Raw genomic sequence first — 25,000 nt, forward strand, 5'->3', positions numbered from 1 at the left:
AAAATCAAGTTAAAGTGGGGTATGTTCCAGAAATGTCAGAGACGGTAATGAGCAGCAGAGGCAGGCCGGGGCAGAGTTCCAGGGCCAGGGGTGTGACGGCAGGCAGCGTAGGCCGGGGCAGAGTTCCAGGGCGGTGGGGAGAGGACTAGGCCTCAATCCAAGGAGATCCATTTGGTGACTAAACAGCAGTGACAATAAAAAGGCCCAAATGCCAAAGAATGACATTTCTGCTACTGAAAGTGAAACATTTAAAATCAAGTTACAGTGGGGTATGTTCACAAATGTCAGAGGCGGTAGTGAACAGCAGAGGTAGGCCGGGGCAGAGTTCCAGGGCCAGGGGTGTGACGGCAGGCAGCGTAGGCCGGGGCAGAGTTCCAGGGCGGTGGGTGAGAGGACTAGGCCTCAATCCAAGGAGATCCATTTGGTGACCAAGCAGCAGTGAAAATAAAAAGGCCCAAATGTCAAAGAATGACATTTCTGCTACTGAAAGTGAAACATTTGAAAGTGAACCATTTAAAATCAAGTTAAAGTGGGGTATGTTCAAAAATGTCAGAGGCGGTGGTGAGCAGCAGAGGCAGGCCGGGGCAGAGTTCCAGGGCCAGAGTGTGACGGCAGCACAGGCCGGGGCAGAGCTCCAGGGCCAGGGGTGTGACGGCAGGCAGCGTAGGCCGGGGCAGAGTTCCAGGGCGGTGGGGAGAGGACTAGGCCTCAATCCAAGGAGATCCATTTGGTGACTAAACAGCAGTGACAATAAAAAGGCCCAAATGCCAAAGAATGACATTTCTGCTACTGAAAGTGAAACATTTAAAATCAAGTTACAGTGGGGTATGTTCACAAATGTCAGAGGCGGTAGTGAACAGCAGAGGTAGGCCGGGGCAGAGTTCCAGGGCCAGGGGTGTGACGGCAGGCAGCGTAGGCCGGGGCAGAGTTCCAGGGCGGTGGGTGAGAGGACTAGGCCTCAATCCAAGGAGATCCATTTGGTGACCAAGCAGCAGTGAAAATAAAAAGGCCCAAATGTCAAAGAATGACATTTCTGCTACTGAAAGTGAAACATTTGAAAGTGAACCATTTAAAATCAAGTTAAAGTGGGGTATGTTCAAAAATGTCAGAGGCGGTGGTGAGCAGCAGAGGCAGGCCGGGGCAGAGTTCCAGGGCCAGAGTGTGACGGCAGCACAGGCCGGGGCAGAGCTCCAGGGCCAGGGTGTGACGGCAGGCAGCGTAGGCCGGGGCAGAGTTCCAGGGCGGTGGGGAGAGGACTAGGCCTCGACATAAGGAGATCCATTTGGTGACCAAACAGCAGTGAAAATAAATAGGCCCAAATGTCAAAGAATGACATTTCTGCTACTGAAAGTGAAACATTTAAAATCAAGTTAAAGTGGGGTATGTTCACAAATGTCAGAGGCGGTGGTGAACAGCAGGGGCAGGCCGGGGCAGAGTTCCAGGGCCAGGGTGTGACGGCAGGCAGCGTAGGCCGGGGCAGAGTTCCAGGGCGGTGGGTGAGAGGACTAGGCCTCAATCCAAGGAGATCCATTTGGTGACCAAACAGCAGTGAAAATAAAAAGGCCCAAGTGTCAAAGAATGACATTTCTGCTACTGAAAGTGAAACATTTGAAAGTGAACCATTTAAAATCAAGTTAAAGTGGGGTATGTTCAAAAATGTCAGAGGCGGTAGTGAACAGCAGAGGTAGGCCGGGGCAGAGTTCCAGGGCCAGGGGTGTCACGGCAGGCAGCGTAGGCCGGGGAAGAGTTCCAGGGCGGTGGGGAGAGGACTAGGCCTCAATCCAAGGGGATCCATTTGGTGACCAAGCAGCAGTGAAAATGAAAAGGCCCAAATGTCAAAGAATGCCATTTCTGCAACTGAAAGTGAAACATTTGAAAGTGACACATTTAAAATCAAGTTAAAGTGGGGTATGTTCAAAAATGTCAGAGGCGGTAGTGAGCAGCAGAGGTAGGCCGGGGCAGAGTTCCAGGGCCAGGGGTGTCACGGCAGGCAGCGTAGGCCGGGGAAGAGTTCCAGGGCGGTGGGGAGAGGACTAGGCCTCAATCCAAGGGGATCCATTTGGTGACCAAGCAGCAGTGAAAATGAAAAGGCCCAAATGTCAAAGAATGCCATTTCTGCAACTGAAAGTGAAACATTTGAAAGTGACACATTTAAAATCAAGTTAAAGTGGGGTATGTTCAAAAATGTCAGAGGCGGTAGTGAACAGCAGAGGTAGGCCGGGGCAGAGTTCCAGGGCCAGGGGTGTCACGGCAGGCAGCGTAGGCCGGGGAAGAGTTCCAGGGCGGTGGGGAGAGGACTAGGCCTCAATCCAAGGGGATCCATTTGGTGACCAAGCAGCAGTGAAAATGAAAAGGCCCAAATGTCAAAGAATGCCATTTCTGCAACTGAAAGTGAAACATTTGAAAGTGACACATTTAAAATCAAGTTAAAGTGGGGTATGTTCAAAAATGTCAGAGGCGGTAGTGAACAGCAGAGGTAGGCCGGGGCAGAGTTCCAGGGCCAGGGGTGTCACGGCAGGCAGCGTAGGCCTGCGCAGAGTTCCAGGGCGGTGGGGAGAGGACTAGGCCTCAATCCAAGGAGATCCATTTGGTGACCAAGCAGCAGTGAAAATAAAAAGGCCCAAATGTCAAAGAATGACATTTCTGATACTGAAAGTGAAACATTTGAAAGTGAACCATTTAAAATCAAGTTAAAGTGGGGTATGTTCAAAAATGTCAGAGGCGGTGGTGAACAGCAAGGGCAGGCCGGGGCAGAGTTCCAGGGCCAGGGGTGTGACGGCAGGCAGCGTAGGCCGGGGCAGAGTTCCAGGGCGGTGGGGAGAGGACTAGGCCTCAATCCAAGGAGATCCATTTGGTGACCAAGCAGCAGTGAAAATGAAAAGGCCCAAATGTCAAAGAATGACATTTCTGATACTGAAAGTGAAACATTTGAAAGTGAACCATTTAAAATCAAGTTAAAGTGGGGTATGTTCAAAAATGTCAGAGGCGGTGGTGAGCAGCAGAGGCAGGCCGGGACACAGTTCCAGGGCCAGGGGTGTGACGGCAGGCAGCGTAGGCCGGGGCAGAGTTCCAGGGCGGTGGGGAGAGGACTAGGCCTCAATCCAAGGAGATCCATTTGGTGACCAAACAGCAGTGCAAATAAAAAGGCCCAAATGTCAAAGAATGACATTTCTGATACTGAAAGTGAACCATTTAAAATCAAGTTAAAGTGGGGTATGTTCACAAATGTCAGAGGCGGTGGTGAACAGCAGGGGCAGGCCGGGACAGAGTTCCAGGGCCAGAGTGTGACGGCAGGCAGTGTAGGCCGGGGCAGAGTTCCAGGGCGGTGGGTGAGAGGACTAGGCCTCAATCCAAGGAGATCCATTTGGTGACCAAACAGCAGTGAAAATAAAAATGCCCAAGTGTCAAAGAATGACATTTCTGCTACTGAAAGTGAAACATTTGAAAGTGAACCATTTAAAATCAAGTTAAAGTGGGGTATGTTCAAAAATGTCAGAGGCGGTAGTGAACAGCAGAGGTAGGCCGGGGCAGAGATCCAGGGCCAGGGGTGTCACAGCAGGCATCGTAGGCCGGGGAAGAGTTCCAGGGCGGTGGGGAGAGGACTAGGCCTCAATCCAAGGGGATCCATTTGGTGACCAAGCAGCAGTGAAAATAAAAAGGCCCAAATGTCAAAGAATGCCATTTCTGCAACTGAAAGTGAAACATTTGAAAGTGACACATTTAAAATCAAGTTAAAGTGGGGTATGTTCAAAAATGTCAGAGGCGGTAGTGAACAGCAGAGGTAGGCCGGGGCAGAGATCCAGGGCCAGGGGTGTCACAGCAGGCATCGTAGGCCGGGGAAGAGTTCCAGGGCGGTGGGGAGAGGACTAGGCCTCAATCCAAGGGGATCCATTTGGTGACCAAGCAGCAGTGAAAATGAAAAGGCCCAAATGTCAAAGAATGCCATTTCTGCAACTGAAAGTGAAACATTTGAAAGTGAAACATTTAAAATCAAGTTCAAGTGGGGTATGTTCAAAAATGTCAGAGGCGGTAGTGAACAGCAGAGGTAGGCCGGGGCAGAGTTCCAGGGCCAGGGGTGTGACGGCAGGCAGCGTAGGCCGGGGCAGAGTTCCAGGGCGGTGGGGAGAGGACTAGGCCTCAATCCAAGGAGATCCATTTGGTGACCAAGCAGCAGTGAAAATAAAAAGGCCCAAATGTCAAAGAATGCCATTTCTGCAACTGAAAGTGAAACATTTGAAAGTGACACATTTAAAATCAAGTTAAAGTGGGGTATGTTCAAAAATGTCAGAGGCGGTAGTGAACAGCAGAGGTAGGCCGGGGCAGAGTTCCAGGGCCAGGGGTGTGACGGCAGGCAGCGTAGGCCGGGGCAGAGTTCCAGGGCGGTGGGGAGAGGACTAGGCCTCAATCCAAGGAGATCCATTTGGTGACCAAGCAGCAGTGAAAATAAAAAGGCCCAAATGTCAAAGAATGCCATTTCTGCAACTGAAAGTGAAACATTTGAAAGTGACACATTTAAAATCAAGTTAAAGTGGGGTATGTTCAAAAATGTCAGAGGCGGTAGTGAACAGCAGAGGTAGGCCGGGGCAGAGATCCAGGGCCAGGGGTGTCACAGCAGGCATCGTAGGCCGGGGAAGAGTTCCAGGGCGGTGGGGAGAGGACTAGGCCTCAATCCAAGGGGATCCATTTGGTGACCAAGCAGCTGTGAAAATGAAAAGGCCCAAATGTCAAAGAATGACATTTCTGCTACTGAAAGTGAAACATTTGAAAGTGAAACATTTAAAATCAAGTTAACCCCTTCCCGCTCCTTGACGTACTATTACGTCATGGCAGCTCTATCGTTCGCGCTCCATGCCGTAATAGTACGTCTTGCAGTTAGAACAGCGGTGCGCGCGCCCGGCGCGTTCATGCGCTGTGATAGCTGCTGTTTCTGACAGCAGGCTATCACGGCATAATGGGACGGGACCATTTACTATGGTCCCGCCTCGCCGATCGCCGCTATTGGCTAGTCAGTGAGTAACTAGCCAATAGCAGCGATCGGTCTCATTCAGCACAGCAGTGCTCGAGCCCGGCGTTCCTGAGCTGTGATAGCTGCTGTTTCTGACAGCATGCTATCACAGCATAATGGGCCGGGACCATTTACTATGGTCCCGCCTCGCCGATCGCCGCTATTGGCTAGTCAGTGAGTAACTAGCCAATAGCAGCGATCATTCTCGTCACTTCCTCTCTCTGACCTCACATCCTGCTGCAACCGCCCTGAACGCCCTGTTGGAGTTAGCGAGGCGTTGAGATCGGTTGTGAGCAGAGAGTCAGAGAGAAAAGAAGTGAAAAGAAGTGAAAAAAAGTTTCTAAAACAACGTTTTTTTTGCTTCCCACCACCCCATCCACTACCCACTCCTGTTCCCTTCCTCTTTGAGTTCTACCCACGTTTTTTGGTCAGTGATCTCCTATCACTGACCACTTTTCAGTCTTCAGGACCACATTTCTTGGTCCCTGGGGATTTTTTTTTCATTTTTTTCTATATAAAACATAAAACAAAAAAAAAAATATAAAAAGAAAAAAAAGAAACAAAAAAAAATAGTTAGTTTAGCCAATTTTGAAAATTTAACTGGTTAGTTTAGTATTAGCCCCTTCCCGCTCCTTGACGTACTATTACGTCATGGCAGCTCTATCGTTCGCGCTCCATGCCGTAATAGTACGTCTTGCAGTTAGAACAGCGGTGCGCGCGCCCGGCGCGTTCATGCGCTGTGATAGCTGCTGTTTCTGACAGCAGGCTATCACGGCATAATGGGACGGGACCATTTACTATGGTCCCGCCTCGCCGATCGCCGCTATTGGCTAGTCAGTGAGTAACTAGCCAATAGCAGCGATCGGTCTCATTCAGCACAGCAGTGCTCGAGCCCGGCGTTCCTGAGCTGTGATAGCTGCTGTTTCTGACAGCATGCTATCACAGCATAATGGGCCGGGACCATTTACTATGGTCCCGCCTCGCCGATCGCCGCTATTGGCTAGTCAGTGAGTAACTAGCCAATAGCAGCGATCATTCTCGTCACTTCCTCTCTCTGACCTCACATCCTGCTGCAACCGCCCTGAACGCCCTGTTGGAGTTAGCGAGGCGTTGAGATCGGTTGTGAGCAGAGAGTCAGAGAGAAAAGAAGTGAAAAGAAGTGAAAAAAAGTTTCTAAAACAACGTTTTTTTTGCTTCCCACCACCCCATCCACTACCCACTCCTGTTCCCTTCCTCTTTGAGTTCTACCCACGTTTTTTGGTCAGTGATCTCCTATCACTGACCACTTTTCAGTCTTCAGGACCACATTTCTTGGTCCCTGGGGATTTTTTTTTCATTTTTTTCTATATAAAACATAAAACAAAAAAAAAATATAAAAAGAAAAAAAAGAAACAAAAAAAAATAGTTAGTTTAGCCAATTTTGAAAATTTAACTGGTTAGTTTAGTATTAGCCCCTTCCCGCTCCTTGACGTACTATTACGTCATGGCAGCTCTATCGTTCGCGCTCCATGCCGTAATAGTACGTCTTGCAGTTAGAACAGCGGTGCGCGCGCCCGGCGCGTTCATGCGCTGTGATAGCTGCTGTTTCTGACAGCAGGCTATCACGGCATAATGGGACGGGACCATTTACTATGGTCCCGCCTCGCCGATCGCCGCTATTGGCTAGTCAGTGAGTAACTAGCCAATAGCAGCGATCGGTCTCATTCAGCACAGCAGTGCTCGAGCCCGGCGTTCCTGAGCTGTGATAGCTGCTGTTTCTGACAGCATGCTATCACAGCATAATGGGCCGGGACCATTTACTATGGTCCCGCCTCGCCGATCGCCGCTATTGGCTAGTCAGTGAGTAACTAGCCAATAGCAGCGATCGGTCTCATTCAGCACAGCAGTGCTCGAGCCCGGCGTTCCTGAGCTGTGATAGCTGCTGTTTCTGACAGCATGCTATCACAGCATAATGGGCCGGGACCATTTACTATGGTCCCGCCTCGCCGATCGCCGCTATTGGCTAGTCAGTGAGTAACTAGCCAATAGCAGCGATCATTCTCGTCACTTCCTCTCTCTGACCTCACATCCTGCTGCAACCGCCCTGAACGCCCTGTTGGAGTTAGCGAGGCGTTGAGATCGGTTGTGAGCAGAGAGTCAGAGAGAAAAGAAGTGAAAAAAAGTGAAAAAAAGTTTCTAAAACAACGTTTTTTTGCTTCCCACCACCCCATCCACTACCCACTCCTGTTCCCTTCCTCTTTGAGTTCTACCCACGTTTTTTGGTCAGTGATCTCCTATCACTGACCACTTTTCAGTCTTCAGGACCACATTTCTTGGTCCCTGGGGATTTTTTTTTCATTTTTCTATATATAACATAAAACAAAAAAAAAAATATAAAAAGAAAAAAAAGAAACAAAAAAAAATAGTTAGTTTAGCCAATTTTGAAAATTTAACTGGTTAGTTTAGTATTAGGGTTAGTTAGTGTCAGGGAACCGTCAAAAAGCGTAGTTAGGTATAGTGTCAGGGAATTTAGCGTCAGGAATCGGTCACCGTAGATAGGCTTAGCGTTAGGGATCCATCACCGTAGTTAGGTTTAGCGTCAGGGAAGCTCGGAATAATTAGATAGGTTTAGTGTCAGGCACCCGTCACCGTAGTTAGGTTTAGTGTCAGGGAAGCTTGACATAATCTAGATAGGTTTAGTGTCAGGGAATCGTCGCCGTAGTTAGGTTTAGCGTTAGGGAAGTCCACATAAAATTTAGTTAGGTTTAGTGTTAGGAACCCTCGCCCTAGTTAGCTTTAGTGTCAGGGAAGTCCACTTGCTCTCTAAAAACAAAACACACATTTGTGCTAGTTGTGCTATCCTATTGCTCCCAGTTAGGGATTTATTTTTTTGCAGTATATAAATTTTGTCTTCGCACAACAAGCATGTCCCAACGGACATTTACTGCTGAAGAGGCGTATGCATTTCTGGCCTCCGACACAGACTCGTCGGATGGCGATACAGTATTTTATTTGTCTACCTCCTCATCCAGCGATGAAGAGGAGGGACCCCCTAGGAGACGCCCCAGGACCACCACCATAGTAGAAATCCCTGAGAGAAGTGACCCCACAACAAGTGATACCCCTGAGCGAAGTGACCCCATTTGGACACCCACACCAGACCATTATGAACCCCAAATCCCTGAGTACACGGGCAGCCCAGGCATCAAATTTAACACGGCAGGGTTCAGTGAGATGGACTTTTTCAAGTTCTTCTTCACTGATAACTTTATAGAGCTAATGGTCACCCAGACTAATTTATATGCCCAACAGTATATCACCAAGAACCCCAACTCATTTTATGCCCAATCCCAGAGGTGGACTCCTGTAAACGCAGCAGAGTTGGGCAAGTTCTGGGGACTGCTCTTGAACATGGGGCTTCTAAAAAAGCCATCCATTAGGACCTACTGGAGCACGGACATCCTATACCACACCCCGATGTACCGTATGGCCATGTCCAGGATGCGTTATGAGGCAATACTTCGCTTCCTACATTATGCCGATAATGAGCAGTGCCCACCCCGAGATGACCCCAGTTTTGACCGTTTATATAAACTGAGACCCCTATTAGACCATTTCAGTGCCCGGTTTGCCCAAGCATACACCCCCGAGAAGTGTATTTCCATTGATGAGTCCCTGGTACATTTTAAAGGGAGGCTTCAATTCCGCCAATACCTGCCAAGTAAGAGGGCAAGGTATGGCGTGAAGTTGTATAAGCTGTGCGAGAGTGCATCAGGGTATACATATAAATTCAGGATATATGAAGGGAAGGACAGCAGTATTCAGCCCCCAGAATGCCCCCCCTTACTGGGAATTAACGCAAAAATTGTGTGGGATTTGGTGCACCCACTGCTGGACCAGGGTTACCACCTCTACCTGGATAATTTTTATACCAGCGTCCCGCTCTTCAAGTGCCTCGCTTCCAGAAGGACTGCGGCATGCGGCACTGCTAGAAAAAATCTTAGAGGCCTCCCTAAAACACTGCTTGGGCAAACACTCAGAAGGGGTGAGAGCAGGGCACATTCTAGTAGCAACATATTGTGTGTCAAGTACAAGGACAAGAGAGATGTCCTTGTATTGACAACAATACATGGCCACACCAGTACCCATGTACCTGTACGAGGTACCAGTACAGAGACCCCCAAACCAGATTGCATCCTGGACTACAATAGGTACATGGGAGGGGTGGACTTGTCAGATCAAGTCCTGAAGCCCTACAGCGCTACGCGGAAATCGAGGGTGTGGTATAAGAAGCTGGCCGTGCACATCATACAGATGGCATTGTACAATGCGTACGTGCTACGTCGATGTGCAGGCCAGAGGGGAACTTTCCTGGAATTTCAAGAGGTGGTTATAAAGAACCTAATTTTTGGCGACCAGGAAGGAGGGGCACCCAGTACTTCTGGAAGCGAGGCCACACGCATCGTACCAGGGCAACACTTTCCAGGAGAAGTTCCCCAAACTGGCAAGAAGGGAAAAAGTCAAAAGAGGTGCAAAGTGTGCTATAAGAGGGGGATAAGGAAGGACACAACATACCAATGCGACACGTGTCCCGAAAAACCAGGGCTCTGTATGAAAGATTGTTTTAAAATTTACCATACATCCATTGATTTTTAATTTACCCTGATGCACTCCGCACAGCTTATCCCCCTCATCTTTCCCTTTTGAGCCCTGCCATGTGCCCAAGCAGCAAATAACAGCCACATGTAGGGTATTGCCGTACCCGGGAGAACCCACATTACAATTTATGGGGTGTATGTCTCCGGTGGCACATGCTGGGCACAATATATCGGACACTGAAATGGCATATATGTATAGGAAATTGCAAATCTCACTTTGCACCATCTACTGCGCATTACCTTTTACACAATAACTGTTGGGTCAAAATGCTCACTACACTCTAGATGAATGTCTTAAGGGGTGTAGTTTTTAAAATGGGGTCACTTCTCGGGGGTTTCAACTGTACTGGTACCTCAGGGGTTCTGCCTACATGACTTAGCACCAGAAAAGCTCCAGTAGGCTAAATGGTGGTCCTTCCCTTCTGAGCCCTGTCGTGTGCCCAGGCAGCTAATAACAGCCACATGTAGGGTATTGCCGTACCCGGGAGAACCCACATTACAATTTATGGGGTGTATGTCTCCAGTGGCACATGCTGGGCACAATATATCAGACACTGAAATGGCATATATGCATAGGAAATTGCAAATCTCACTTTGCACCATCTGCTGCGCATTACCTTTTACACAATAACTGTGGGGTCAAAATGCTCACTACACCACTAGATGAATGTCTTAAGGGGTGTAGTTTTTAAAATGGGGTCACTTCTCGGGGGTTTCAACTGTACTGGTACCTCAGGGGTTCTGCCTACATGACTTAGCACCAGAAAAGCTCCAGTAGGCTAAATGGTGGTCCTTCCCTTCTGAGCCCTGTCGTGTGCCCAGGCAGCTAATAACAGCCACATGTAGGGTATTGCCGTACCCGGGAGAACCCACATTACAATTTATGGGGTGTATGTCTCCAGTGGCACATGCTGGGCACAATATATCAGACACTGAAATGGCATATATGCATAGGAAATTGCAAATCTCACTTTGCACCATCTGCTGCGCATTACCTTTTACACAATAACTGTGGGGTCAAAATGCTCACTACACCACTAGATGAATGTCTTAAGGGGTGTAGTTTTTAAAATGGGGTCACTTCTCGGGGGTTTCAACTGTACTGGTACCTCAGGGGTTCTGCCTACATGACTTAGCACCAGAAAAGCTCCAGTAGGCTAAATGGTGGTCCTTCCCTTCTGAGCCCTGTCGTGTGCCCAGGCAGCTAATAACAGCCACATGTAGGGTATTGCCGTACCCGGGAGAACCCACATTACAATTTATGGGGTGTATGTCTCCAGTGGCACATGCTGGGCACAATATATCAGACACTGAAATGGCATATATGCATAGGAAATTGCAAATCTCACTTTGCACCATCTGCTGCGCATTACCTTTTACACAATAACTGTGGGGTCAAAATGCTCACTACACCACTAGATGAATGTCTTAAGGGGTGTAGTTTTTAAAATGGGGTCACTTCTCGGGGGTTTCAACTGTACTGGTACCTCAGGGGTTCTGCCTACATGACTTAGCACCAGAAAAGCTCCAGTAGGCTAAATGGTGGTCCTTCCCTTCTGAGCCCTGTCGTGTGCCCAGGCAGCTAATAACAGCCACATGTAGGGTATTGCCGTACCCGGGAGAACCCACATTACAATTTATGGGGTGTATGTCTCCAGTGGCACATGCTGGGCACAATATATCAGACACTGAAATGGCATATATGCATAGGAAATTGCAAATCTCACTTTGCACCATCTGCTGCGCATTACCTTTTACACAATAACTGTGGGGTCAAAATGCTCACTACACCACTAGATGAATGTCTTAAGGGGTGTAGTTTTTAAAATGGGGTCACTTCTCGGGGGTTTCAACTGTACTGGTACCTCAGGGGTTCTGCCTACATGACTTAGCACCAGAAAAGCTCCAGTAGGCTAAATGGTGGTCCTTCCCTTCTGAGCCCTGTCGTGTGCCCAGGCAGCTAATAACAGCCACATGTAGGGTATTGCCGTACCCGGGAGAACCCACATTACAATTTATGGGGTGTATGTCTCCAGTGGCACATGCTGGGCACAATATATCAGACACTGAAATGGCATATATGCATAGGAAATTGCAAATCTCACTTTGCACCATCTGCTGCGCATTACCTTTTACACAATAACTGTGGGGTCAAAATGCTCACTACACCACTAGATGAATGTCTTAAGGGGTGTAGTTTTTAAAATGGGGTCACTTCTCGGGGGTTTCAACTGTACTGGTACCTCAGGGGTTCTGCCTACATGACTTAGCACCAGAAAAGCTCCAGTAGGCTAAATGGTGGTCCTTCCCTTCTGAGCCCTGTCGTGTGCCCAGGCAGCTAATAACAGCCACATGTAGGGTATTGCCGTACCCGGGAGAACCCACATTACAATTTATGGGGTGTATGTCTCCAGTGGCACATGCTGGGCACAATATATCAGACACTGAAATGGCATATATGCATAGGAAATTGCAAATCTCACTTTGCACCATCTGCTGCGCATTACCTTTTACACAATAACTGTGGGGTCAAAATGCTCACTACACCACTAGATGAATGTCTTAAGGGGTGTAGTTTTTAAAATGGGGTCACTTCTCGGGGGTTTCAACTGTACTGGTACCTCAGGGGTTCTGCCTACATGACTTAGCACCAGAAAAGCTCCAGTAGGCTAAATGGTGGTCCTTCCCTTCTGAGCCCTGTCGTGTGCCCAGGCAGCTAATAACAGCCACATGTAGGGTATTGCCGTACCCGGGAGAACCCACATTACAATTTATGGGGTGTATGTCTCCAGTGGCACATGCTGGGCACAATATATCAGACACTGAAATGGCATATATGCATAGGAAATTGCAAATCTCACTTTGCACCATCTGCTGCGCATTACCTTTTACACAATAACTGTGGGGTCAAAATGCTCACTACACCACTAGATGAATGTCTTAAGGGGTGTAGTTTTTAAAATGGGGTCACTTCTCGGGGGTTTCAACTGTACTGGTACCTCAGGGGTTCTGCCTACATGACTTAGCACCAGAAAAGCTCCAGTAGGCTAAATGGTGGTCCTTCCCTTCTGAGCCCTGTCGTGTGCCCAGGCAGCTAATAACAGCCACATGTAGGGTATTGCCGTACCCGGGAGAACCCACATTACAATTTATGGGGTGTATGTCTCCAGTGGCACATGCTGGGCACAATATATCAGACACTGAAATGGCATATATGCATAGGAAATTGCAAATCTCACTTTGCACCATCTGCTGCGCATTACCTTTTACACAATAACTGTGGGGTCAAAATGCTCACTACACCACTAGATGAATGTCTTAAGGGGTGTAGTTTTTAAAATGGGGTCACTTCTCGGGGGTTTCAACTGTACTGGTACCTCAGGGGTTCTGCCTACATGACTTAGCACCAGAAAAGCTCCAGTAGGCTAAATGGTGGTCCTTCCCTTCTGAGCCCTGTCGTGTGCCCAGGCAGCTAATAACAGCCACATGTAGGGTATTGCCGTACCCGGGAGAACCCACATTACAATTTATGGGGTGTATGTCTCCAGTGGCACATGCTGGGCACAATATATCAGACACTGAAATGGCATATATGCATAGGAAATTGCAAATCTCACTTTGCACCATCTGCTGCGCATTACCTTTTACACAATAACTGTGGGGTCAAAATGCTCACTACACCACTAGATGAATGTCTTAAGGGGTGTAGTTTTTAAAATGGGGTCACTTCTCAGGGGTTTCAACTGTACTGGTACCTCAGGGGTTCTGCCTACATGACTTAGCACCAGAAAAGCTCCAGTAGGCTAAATGGTGGTCCTTCCCTTCTGAGCCCTGTCGTGTGCCCAGGCAGCTAATAACAGCCACATGTAGGGTATTGCCGTACCCGGGAGAACCCACATTACAATTTATGGGGTGTATGTCTCCAGTGGCACATGCTGGGCACAATATATCAGACACTGAAATGGCATATATGCATAGGAAATTGCAAATCTCACTTTGCACCATCTGCTGCGCATTACCTTTTACACAATAACTGTGGGGTCAAAATGCTCACTACACCACTAGATGAATGTCTTAAGGGGTGTAGTTTTTAAAATGGGGTCACTTCTCGGGGGTTTCAACTGTACTGGTACCTCAGGGGTTCTGCCTACATGACTTAGCACCAGAAAAGCTCCAGTAGGCTAAATGGTGGTCCTTCCCTTCTGAGCCCTGTCGTGTGCCCAGGCAGCTAATAACAGCCACATGTAGGGTATTGCCGTACCCGGGAGAACCCACATTACAATTTATGGGGTGTATGTCTCCAGTGGCACATGCTGGGCACAATATATCAGACACTGAAATGGCATATATGCATAGGAAATTGCAAATCTCACTTTGCACCATCTGCTGCGCATTACCTTTTACACAATAACTGTGGGGTCAAAATGCTCACTACACCACTAGATGAATGTCTTAAGGGGTGTAGTTTTTAAAATGGGGTCACTTCTCGGGGGTTTCAACTGTACTGGTACCTCAGGGGTTCTGCCTACATGACTTAGCACCAGAAAAGCTCCAGTAGGCTAAATGGTGGTCCTTCCCTTCTGAGCCCTGTCGTGTGCCCAGGCAGCTAATAACAGCCACATGTAGGGTATTGCCGTACCCGGGAGAACCCACATTACAATTTATGGGGTGTATGTCTCCAGTGGCACATGCTGGGCACAATATATCAGACACTGAAATGGCATATATGCATAGGAAATTGCAAATCTCACTTTGCACCATCTGCTGCGCATTACCTTTTACACAATAACTGTGGGGTCAAAATGCTCACTACACCACTAGATGAATGTCTTAAGGGGTGTAGTTTTTAAAATGGGGTCACTTCTCGGGGGTTTCAACTGTACTGGTACCTCAGGGGTTCTGCCTACATGACTTAGCACCAGAAAAGCTCCAGTAGGCTAAATGGTGGTCCTTCCCTTCTGAGCCCTGTCGTGTGCCCAGGCAGCTAATAACAGCCACATGTAGGGTATTGCCGTACCCGGGAGAACCCACATTACAATTTATGGGGTGTATGTCTCCAGTGGCACATGCTGGGCACAATATATCAGACACTGAAATGGCATATATGCATAGGAAATTGCAAATCTCACTTTGCACCATCTGCTGCGCATTACCTTTTACACAATAACTGTGGGGTCAAAATGCTCACTACACCACTAGATGAATGTCTTAAGGGGTGTAGTTTTTAAAATGGGGTCACTTCTCGGGGGTTTCAACTGTACTGGTACCTCAGGGGTTCTGCCTACATGACTTAGCACCAGAAAAGCTCCAGTAGGCTAAATGGTGGTCCTTCCCTTCTGAGCCCTGTCGTGTGCCCAGGCAGCTAATAACAGCCACATGTAGGGTATTGCCGTACCCGGGAGAACCCACATTACAATTTATGGGGTGTATGTCTCCAGTGGCACATGCTGGGCACAATATATCAGACACTGAAATGGCATATATGCATAGGAAATTGCAAATCTCACTTTGCACCATCTGCTGCGCATTACCTTTTACACAATAACTGTGGGGTCAAAATGCTCACTACACCACTAGATGAATGTCTTAAGGGGTGTAGTTTTTAAAATGGGGTCACTTCTCGGGGGTTTCAACTGTACTGGTACCTCAGGGGTTCTGCCTACATGACTTAGCACCAGAAAAGCTCCAGTAGGCTAAATGGTGGTCCTTCCCTTCTGAGCCCTGTCGTGTGCCCAGGCAGCTAATAACAGCCACATGTAGGGTATTGCCGTACCCGGGAGAACCCACATTACAATTTATGGGGTGTATGTCTCCAGTGGCACATGCTGGGCACAATATATCAGACACTGAAATGGCATATATGCATAGGAAATTGCAAATCTCACTTTGCACCATCTGCTGCGCATTACCTTTTACACAATAACTGTGGGGTCAAAATGCTCACTACACCACTAGATGAATGTCTTAAGGGGTGTAGTTTTTAAAATGGGGTCACTTCTCGGGGGTTTCAACTGTACTGGTACCTCAGGGGTTCTGCCTACATGACTTAGCACCAGAAAAGCTCCAGTAGGCTAAATGGTGGTCCTTCCCTTCTGAGCCCTGTCGTGTGCCCAGGCAGCTAATAACAGCCACATGTAGGGTATTGCCGTACCCGGGAGAACCCACATTACAATTTATGGGGTGTATGTCTCCAGTGGCACATGCTGGGCACAATATATCAGACACTGAAATGGCATATATGCATAGGAAATTGCAAATCTCACTTTGCACCATCTGCTGCGCATTACCTTTTACACAATAACTGTGGGGTCAAAATGCTCACTACACCACTAGATGAATGTCTTAAGGGGTGTAGTTTTTAAAATGGGGTCACTTCTCGGGGGTTTCAACTGTACTGGTACCTCAGGGGCTTCTGCATACATGACTTAGCACAAGAAAAGCTCCAGTAGGCCAAATGGTGGTCCTTTCCTTCTGAGTCCTGCCATGGGCCCAAACATCAGTTTATCACCACAAATGGGGTATTGCCGCACTCAGGACAAATTGGGCAACAAAATGGGGTGTTTTATTCCTTGTGAAAATAAGAAATTTTGAACAAAAATTACATCTTAATGGAAAAAAATATCATTTTTTTAATTCACAGCCCAATTCAAATAGGTGCTGTGAAAAAACGGTGTGGTCAAAATGATAACAACAACCATAAATGAATTCCTTGAGGGGTCTAGTTTCCAAAATGGGGTCACTTCTGGTGGGTTTCCATTGCTTTCATACCTCAACACCTCTTCAAACCTGGCATGCTGCCTAAAATATATTCTAATAAAAAAGAGGCCTCAAAATGCACTAGGTGCTCCTTTGTTTCTGAGGCTTGTGTTTTATTCCACGAGCGCACTAGAGCCACATGTGGGACATTTCTAAAAACTGCAGAATCTGGACAATACATATTTAGTAGTATTTCTCTGGTAAAATCTTCTGTGTTACAGAAAAAAATGGAATAATATTGAAATTCAGCAAGAAAAATGAAATTTGCAAATTTCACCTCCACATTGCTTTAATTCCTGTGAAATGCCTGAAGGGTTAAAAAACTTTCTAAATGCTGTTTTGAATACTTTGAGGGGTCTAGTTTTTAAAATGGGGTGTTTTATGGGGGTTTCTAATACATAGGCCCCTCAAAGCCACTTCAGAACTCAAGAGGTACCTTAAAAAAAAGGCTTTTGAAATTTTCTTAAAAATATGAGAAATTGCTGTTTATGTTCTAAGCCTTGTAACGTCCAAGAAAAATAAAAGAATGTTAAAAAAACGATGCCAATCTAAAGTAGACATATGGGAAATGTGAACTAGTAACTATTTTGGGTGGTATAACCGTCTGTTTTACAAGCAGATGCATTTAAATTCTGAAAAATGCAATTTTTTCAAAATTTTCTCTAAATTTTGCAATTTTTCACCAATAAACACTGAATATATCGACCAAATTTTACCACGAACATGAAGCCCAAAGTGTCACGAGAAAACAATCTCAGAATCGCTTGGATAGGTTTAAGCATTCCGACGTTATTACCACATAAAGTGAAATATGTCAGATTTGAAAAATGGGCTCTGAGCCTTAAGGCCCAAACTAGGCTGCGTCCTTAAGGGGTTAAAGTGGGGTATGTTCAAAAATGTCAGAGGCGGTGGTGAACAGCAAGGGCAGGCCGGGGCAGAGTTCCAGGGCCAGGGGTGTGACGGCAGGCAGCGTAGGCCGGGGCAGAGTTCCAGGGCGGTGGGGAGAGGACTAGGCCTCAATCCAAGGAGATCCATTTGGTGACCAAACAGCAGTGACAATAAAAAGGCCCAAATGTCAAAGAATGACATTTCTGCAACTGAAAGTGAAACATTTGAAAGTGAAACATTTAAAATCAAGTTAAAGTCGGGTATGTTTAAAAATGTCAGAGGCGGTAATGAGCAGCAGAGGCAGGCCGGGGCACAGTTCCAGGGCCAGAGTGTGACACTGTCCGCCGATAGATAACCCTTTGCACATTATCGTCATCATCATTATCAGCAGCAGTTGCTGTCAGCCAGCTCCAGAGTGTATGAGCGGCGTGTGCTGCCCATTGCAGCCCAGGGTAGAGGAGCCGTGTGCAAGCTGTGCATGCCCGGGGGCAACAGTGTATGAGCTCCACAGCGCCAGCGGGGGGGTCCCACTATGTCCCAAGCCGCCTGACATGTACTTCCGGTCGGCCAGGAGGTGGCATGTCAGCCAGCTCCAGAGTGTATGAGCGGCGTGTGCCTGCACCCGTGGGGGGGATACAGGAGCCATGGGGAAGCTGTGCAAGACCGGGGGCAGCCGTGTACGAGCTCCGCAGCGCCCCTTGTGGACTTCCAGGGCAAGAGCGGTATGAGCGGCAAAGTCATGCCGACCTCCTGGAAGTCCCCGTCGGCCTCGCTCGCGGGTCGGTCCCGCTGGTTTTTTTACCTTCTTAATAAAAAAATCTTTTTTTTTTTATGGTATTTTCTGAAGCCTCAAGCCCACCTACAGTTGCACGAGCAAGGCCACCTCGGTGACTCCTACCGAAAGCGGCCGGGAGCCATCTCCGTGTACGAGCGGCGTGTGCGGCGTGTGCCTGCCTATTGCACCCGTGGGGGGATAGAGGAGCCATGGGGAAGCTGTGCCAGCCCGGGGGCAGCCCTGTACGAGCTCCACAGCGCCCGCGGCGAGTCCCGCCGTGTCCACCCGGCTGCCAAGCACTTCCGGTCCGCGAGTGATGCATGACAGCGGCCGGGAGCCAGCTCCGCCTATCAGCGGCGGTGTGCCTGCCTTCTGCACCCGTGGGGGGATAGAGGGGCCCCGTGGGAGCTGCTGCATGCCGGCAGCTTCCTTGTGGGAGCTCCACAGCGCCCGCGGTCCTCGGCGGACTTCCAGGGCAAGAGCGGTATGAGCGGCCACCTCATGCCGACCTCCTGGAAGTCCCCGTCGGCTTAGCTCGCGGGTCGGTCCCGCTGTTTTTTTTTTTACCTTCTTAATAAAAAAATCTTTTTTTTTTTATGGTACTTTCGGAAGCCTCAAGCCCACCTGCAGTTGCACGAGCAAGGACACCTCGGTGACTCCTACCGAAAGCGGCCGGGAGTCATCTCCGTGTACGAGCGGCGTGTGCGGCGTGTGCCTGCCTATTGCACCCGTGGGGGGATAGAGGAGCCATGGGGAAGCTGTGCCAGCCCGGGGGCAGCCCTGTACGAGCTCCACAGCACCCGCGGCGAGTCCCGCCGTGTCCACCCGGCTGCCAAGCACTTCCGGTCCGCGAGTGATGCATGACAGCGGCCGGGAGCCAGCTCCGCCTATCAGCGGCGGTGTGCCTGCCTTCTGCACCCGTGGGGGGATAGAGGGGCCCCGTGGGAGCTTGTGGATGCCGGCAGCTTCCTTGTGGGAGCTCCACAGCGCCCGCGGCGAGTCCCGTCGTGTCCACCCGGCTGCCAAGCACTTCCGGTCCGCGAGTGATGCATGACAGCGGCCGGGAGCCAGCTCCGCCTATCAGCGGCGGTGTGCCTGCCTTCTGCACCCGTGGGGGGATAGAGGGGCCCCGTGGGAGCTGCTGCATGCCGGCAGCTTCCTTGTGGGAGCTCCACAGCGCCCGCGGTCCTCTGCGGACTTCCAGGGCAAGAGCGGTAGGAGCCTCCACCTCATGCCGACCTCCTGGAAGTCCCCGTCGGCCTAGCTCGCGGGTCGGTCCCGCTGTGGTTTTTTTTACCTTCTTAATAAAAAAACTTTTTTTTTTTATGGTATTTTCCGAAGCCCCAAGCCCACCTGCATTTGCACGAGCAAGGCCACCTCGGTGACTCCTACCGAAAGCGGCCGGGAGCCATCTCCGTGTACGAGCGGCGTGTGCGGCGTGTGCCTGCCTATTGCACCCGTGGGGGGATAGAGGAGCCTTGTGGAAGCTGTGCCAGCCCGGGGGCAGCCCTGTACGAGCTCCACAGCACCCGCGGCGAGTCCCGCCGTGTCCACCCGGCTGACAAGCACTTCCGGTCCGCGAGTGATGCATGACAGCGGCCGGGAGCCAGCTCCGCCTATCAGCGGCGTGTGCCTGCCTTCTGCACCCGTGGGGGGATAGAGGGGCCCCGTGGGAGCTTGTGGATGCCGGCAGCTTCCTTGTGGGAGCTCCACAGCGCCCGCGGCGAGTCCCGTCGTGTCCACCCGGCTGCAAAGCACTTCCGGTCCGCGAGTGATGCATGACAGCGGCCGGGAGCCAGCTCCGCCTATCAGCGGCGGTGTGCCTGCCTTCTGCACCCGTGGGGGGATAGAGGGGCCCCGTGGGAGCTGCTGGATGCCAGCAGCTTCCTTGTGGGAGCTCCACAGCGCCCGCGGTCCTCTGCGGACTTCCAGGGCAAGAGCGGTAGGAGCCTCCACCTCATGCCGACCTCCTGGAAGTCCCCGTCGGCCTAGCTCGCGGGTCGGTCCCGCTGTTTTTTTTTTTACCTTCTTAATAAAAAAACTTTTTTTTTTTATGGTATTTTCCGAAGCCCCAAGCCCCCCTGCATTTGCACGAGCAAGGCCACCTCGGTGACTCCTACCGAAAGCGGCCGGGAGCCATCTCCGTGTACGAGCGGCGTGTGCGGCGTGTGCCTGCCTATTGCACCCGTGGGGGGATAGAGGAGCCTTGTGGAAGCTGTGCCAGCCCGGGGGCAGCCCTGTACGAGCTCCACAGCACCCGCGGCGAGTCCCGCCGTGTCCACCCGGCTGACAAGCACTTCCGGTCCGCGAGTGATGCATGACAGCGGCCGGGAGCCAGCTCCGCCTATTAGCGGCGGTGTGCCTGCCTTCTGCACCCGTGGGGGGATAGAGGGGCCCCGTGGGAGCTTGTGGATGCCGGCAGCTTCCTTGTGGGAGCTCCACAGCGCCCGCGGCGAGTCCCGTAGTTCACCCGCCCGACATGCACTTCCGGTCCGCGACGGACTTCCAGGGCTCAAGCGGTAGGTGCGGCCACCTCATGCCGACCTCCTGGAACTCCCCCTCGGCCTGGCTCGCGTGTCTGTCTTCATTCACGTTTTGGAGGAAAAACCCTATGAGGTTTTTATTTTGGCCTTCAGCCAAGCAGCAGTTCCAGGAGGCCGGGCATTTTGGCACCTCCCACCGGTGTAATTGGCGAGGTGACACTTTTAGGGGTGTGAACATCTCCTACGCCTGAAATACTGTGAGAGGGAGAACTTGCTCCGCCTCCCAAGTCCAACACTTCCAGGACGAGAGGAGGGCGGGAGGCGTTCCCTGCTTAGGCCGAATGCGGCTTCCAGGGAGATAGCGGCACCAAGCCGCCCTCTCACGCCGCTGCCCTGGATGTCCCCGTCGGCCTCGCTCGCGGGTTGGTCCCGCTGTTTTTTTTTACCTTCTTAATAAAAATTTTTTTTTTTTTTATGCCATTTTCTGAAGTCCCAAGCCCACCTGGAGTTGCACGAGCCCGGCCACCTCGGTGACTCCTACCGAAAGCGGCCGGGAGCCACCTCGGTGTACGAGCGGCGTGTGCCTGCCTATTGCACCCGTGGGGGGATAGAGGGGCCCCGTGGGAGCTGCTGCATGCCGGCAGCTTCCTTGTGGGAGCTCCACAGCGCCCGCGGTCCTCTGAGGACTTCCAGGGCAAGAGCGGTAGGAGCCTCCACCTCATGCCGACCTCCTGGAAGTCCCCGTCGGCCTAGCTCGCGGGTCGGTCCCGCTGTTTTTTTTTTTACCTTCTTAATAAAAAAATCTTTTTTTTTTTATGGTATTTTCGGAAGCCCCAAGCCCACCTGCATTTGCACGAGCAAGGCCACCTCGGTGACTCCTACCGAAAGCGGCCGGGAGCCACCTCGGTGTACGAGCGGCGTGTGCCTGCCTATTGCACCCGTGGGGGGATAGAGGGGCCCCGTGGGAGCTGCTGCATGCCGGCAGCTTCCTTGTGGGAGCTCCACAGCGCCCGCGGTCCTCTGAGGACTTCCAGGGCAAGAGCGGTAGGAGCCTCCACCTCATGCCGACCTCCTGGAAGTCCCCGTCGGCCTAGCTCGCGGGTCGGTCCCGCTGGTTTTTTTTTTACCTTCTTAATAAAAAAATCTTTTTTTTTTTATGGTATTTTCGGAAGCCCCAAGCCCACCTGCATTTGCACGAGCAAGGCCACCTCGGTGACTCCTACCGAAAGCGGCCGGGAGCCACCTCGGTGTACGAGCGGCGTGTGCCTGCCTATTGCACCCGTGGGGGGATAGAGGAGCCATGGGGAAGCCGTGCCAGCCCGGGGGCAGCAGTTTACGAGCTCCGTAGCGCCCTGCGGTCCTCGGCGGACTTCCAGGGCAAGAGCGGTAGGCGCGGCCACCTCATGCCGACCTCCTGGAAGTCCCCGTCGGCCTGGCTCGCGTCTCGGTCCCGCTGTGTGTTTTACCTTCATAATAAAAAAAACTTTTTTTTTTTATGGTATTTTCTGAAGTCCCAAGCCGACCTGCAGTTGCAGGAGCTCGGCCACCTCGGCAACTCCTACCGAAAGCCGTGAAATAGGAAGTACAAACGGGAGCTGCTCCCGTTCCAAGCCGGGAAGGACTTCCATGGTGTGACCGGTAGGTAGTGACACCTCCTGCCGGCCTCCTGGAAGTCCCGGTCGGCCTGGCTGGCAGGTCTGTCTTCATTGACGTTTTGGAGGAAAAACCCTATGAGGTTTTTATTTTGGGCTTCAGCCGGGCAGCAGTTCCAGGAGCCCGGGTACTTTGGCACCTTACCCCGGTGTATTTGAGGTGGTGACACTTTTAGGGGTGCAAATATCTCCTTCACCTGAAATCCTGTGAGAGGGCATTTCTGCTCCGCGTTCCAAGTCCTAACGGTTCTTCCTAGCGGGAAGTCCTAACCGTTCGTGGCCGAGAAGGACTTCCATGGTGTGACCGGTATGTAGTGGCACGTCATGCCGGCCTCCTGGAAGTCCCCGTCGGCCTGGCTGGCAGGTCTGTCTTCATTGACGTTTTGGAGGAAAAACCCTATGAGGTTTTTATTTTGGGCTTCAGCCGGGCAGCAGTTCCAGGAGCCCGGGTAAGTTGGCACCTTACCCCGGTGTATTTGAGGTGGTGACACTTTTAGGGGTGCGAATATCTCCTTCACCTGAAATCCTGTGAGAGGGCATTTCTGCTCCGCGTTCCAAGTCCCTACGGTTCTTCCTAGCGGGAAGTCCTAACCGTTTGTGGCCGAGAAGGACTTCCATGGTGTGACCGGTATGTAGTGGCACGTCATGCCGGCCTCCTGGAAGTCCCCGTCGGCCTCGTTGGCTGGTCGGTCCGGTGCACCTGGACTTCCACGAAAGAACTTTGGTGCATTCTTTCTGGAGTCCCAGGCCGACCAGCAGTTGTAGGAGCTCGGCCACGTTGGCGAGTCCAACCGAGAGTACCGTGAAGGAGGACGTGCTGCACGTTCTAGCGGGAGCTGCACCTGGTCCAACCCGAGAAGGACTTCCATGGTGTGACCGGTATGTAGTGGCACGTCATGCCGGCCTCCTGGAAGTCCCCGTCGGCCTGGCTGGCAGGTCTGTCTTCATTGACGTTTTGGAGGAAAAACCCTATGAGGTTTTTATTTTGGGCTTCAGCCGGGCAGCAGTTCCAGGAGCCCGGGTAAGTTGGCACCTTACCCCGGTGTATTTGAGGTGGTGACACTTTTAGGGGTGCGAATATCTCCTTCACCTGAAATCCTGTGAGAGGGCATTTCTGCTCCGCGTTCCAAGTCCCTACGGTTCTTCCTAGCGGGAAGTCCTAACCGTTTGTGGCCGAGAAGGACTTCCATGGTGTGACCGGTATGTAGTGGCACGTCATGCCGGCCTCCTGGAAGTCCCCGTCGGCCTCGTTGGCTGGTCGGTCCGGTGCACCTGGACTTCCACGAAAGAACTTTGGTGCATTCTTTCTGGAGTCCCAGGCCGACCAGCAGTTGTAGGAGCTCGGCCACGTTGGCGAGTCCAACCGAGAGTACCGTGAAGGAGGACGTGCTGCACGTTCTAGCGGGAGCTGCACCTGGTCCAACCCGAGAAGGACTTCCATGGTGTGACCGGTATGTAGTGGCACGTCATGCCGGCCTCCTGGAAGTCCCCGTCGGCCTCTGCCACCTGTCGTTAAGCTGTGAGAGGAGCACGTGCTCCCGCGCCGTTTGAGTCTTTGGAATTTGTCCAAGACTCCTCAGATCGATCTGGCTCCCCGCGACCCGGCGGCGGAGGGACCACTCGCTCGGCAGTGCTTTGGAGCCCTGTCGGTTACGGCGAGCGCGTCTTCCTCCCACACCGTCCGGGTCTGTTTCGCCCCCGGCCACCTACGGCCGGTGTCCCAAAAAGCCCGGCGGTCCTGCTAAAGGCGGGTGCCGGTACCTCTCGCTCCCGCGAGGTGCGTTTGCTCAGTGCTGCTGCTATCACTCTAAAAGGCGTCCGAGAGTGCGCTGGTGTCGCCGGAGCCCGAGGCACGAGAGAAAGCTTTAAACGACGGGGAGGCAGTGACCGCCCCCGTATGTCCGCTGCTCGCAAGGGCCTCTCTAGCCGAGGTGCTCCCAGGCGCACCCGCGCATGGGGCACGGTTGTTTCTCGCAAGTAGTCCAAAGCCGTCTTCCGCCTCGCCCGAGGCTGGAAGTGTCGGCGTGGCTCCCGCATGCAAGCCACACGCGGCTCCACGGTGGCTTCCCTCCCCCCCTCTCCGGAGGGGGGCGGCCCCATCCCATGTGGAGCCGCTAAGCCGCCGGGAAAGCGGCCTCGGTTCCCCGTGGGCGACAAAGGCGTCCTCCTCGGCACTTTGCGAGCTGGGCCGCCGGAGAGAGCAGTTAACCCGGATTGTCGAGGTTGTCGTTGCCTTTGTCCCATATTACCTAAGCCTGGTCCTTGTTACCTTACTGGTAAGGGTTAGGGACGCTGAGCGCGCTCCATCTTCTCGGCTCTATGTTGGGCTCTCTCTAAACAGGTCCTCGACTTAAGACCGACCGGTCTTCGTAGGCATCCTTCATCTCGGCAGGTTGCGAGCTGGGCCGTCGGTGAGAGCAGTTAACCCGGATTGTCGAGGTTGCCGTTGCCTTTGTCCCATATTACCTAAGCCTGGTCCTTGATACCTTACTGGTAAGGGTTAGGGACGATGAGCGCGCTCCATCTTCTCGGCTCTATGTTGGGCTCTCTCTAAACAGGTCCTCGACTTACGATTCTGCCCCGACCGACCGACCGGTCTTCGTAGGCGTCCTCCATCTCGGCAGGTTGCGAGCTGGGCCGCTGGTGAGAGCAGATAACAACCCGGATTGTCGAGGTTGCCGTTGCCTTTGTCCCATATTACCTAAGCCTGGTCCTTGATACCTTACTGGTAAGGGTTAGGGACGATGAGCGCGCTCCATCTTCTCGGCTCTATGTTGGGCTCTCTCTAAACAGGTCCTCGACTT

This window comes from Rhinoderma darwinii, unplaced genomic scaffold (assembly GCF_050947455.1).
Source record: "Rhinoderma darwinii isolate aRhiDar2 unplaced genomic scaffold, aRhiDar2.hap1 Scaffold_1957, whole genome shotgun sequence".
Lineage (NCBI taxonomy): Eukaryota > Metazoa > Chordata > Amphibia > Anura > Rhinodermatidae > Rhinoderma > Rhinoderma darwinii.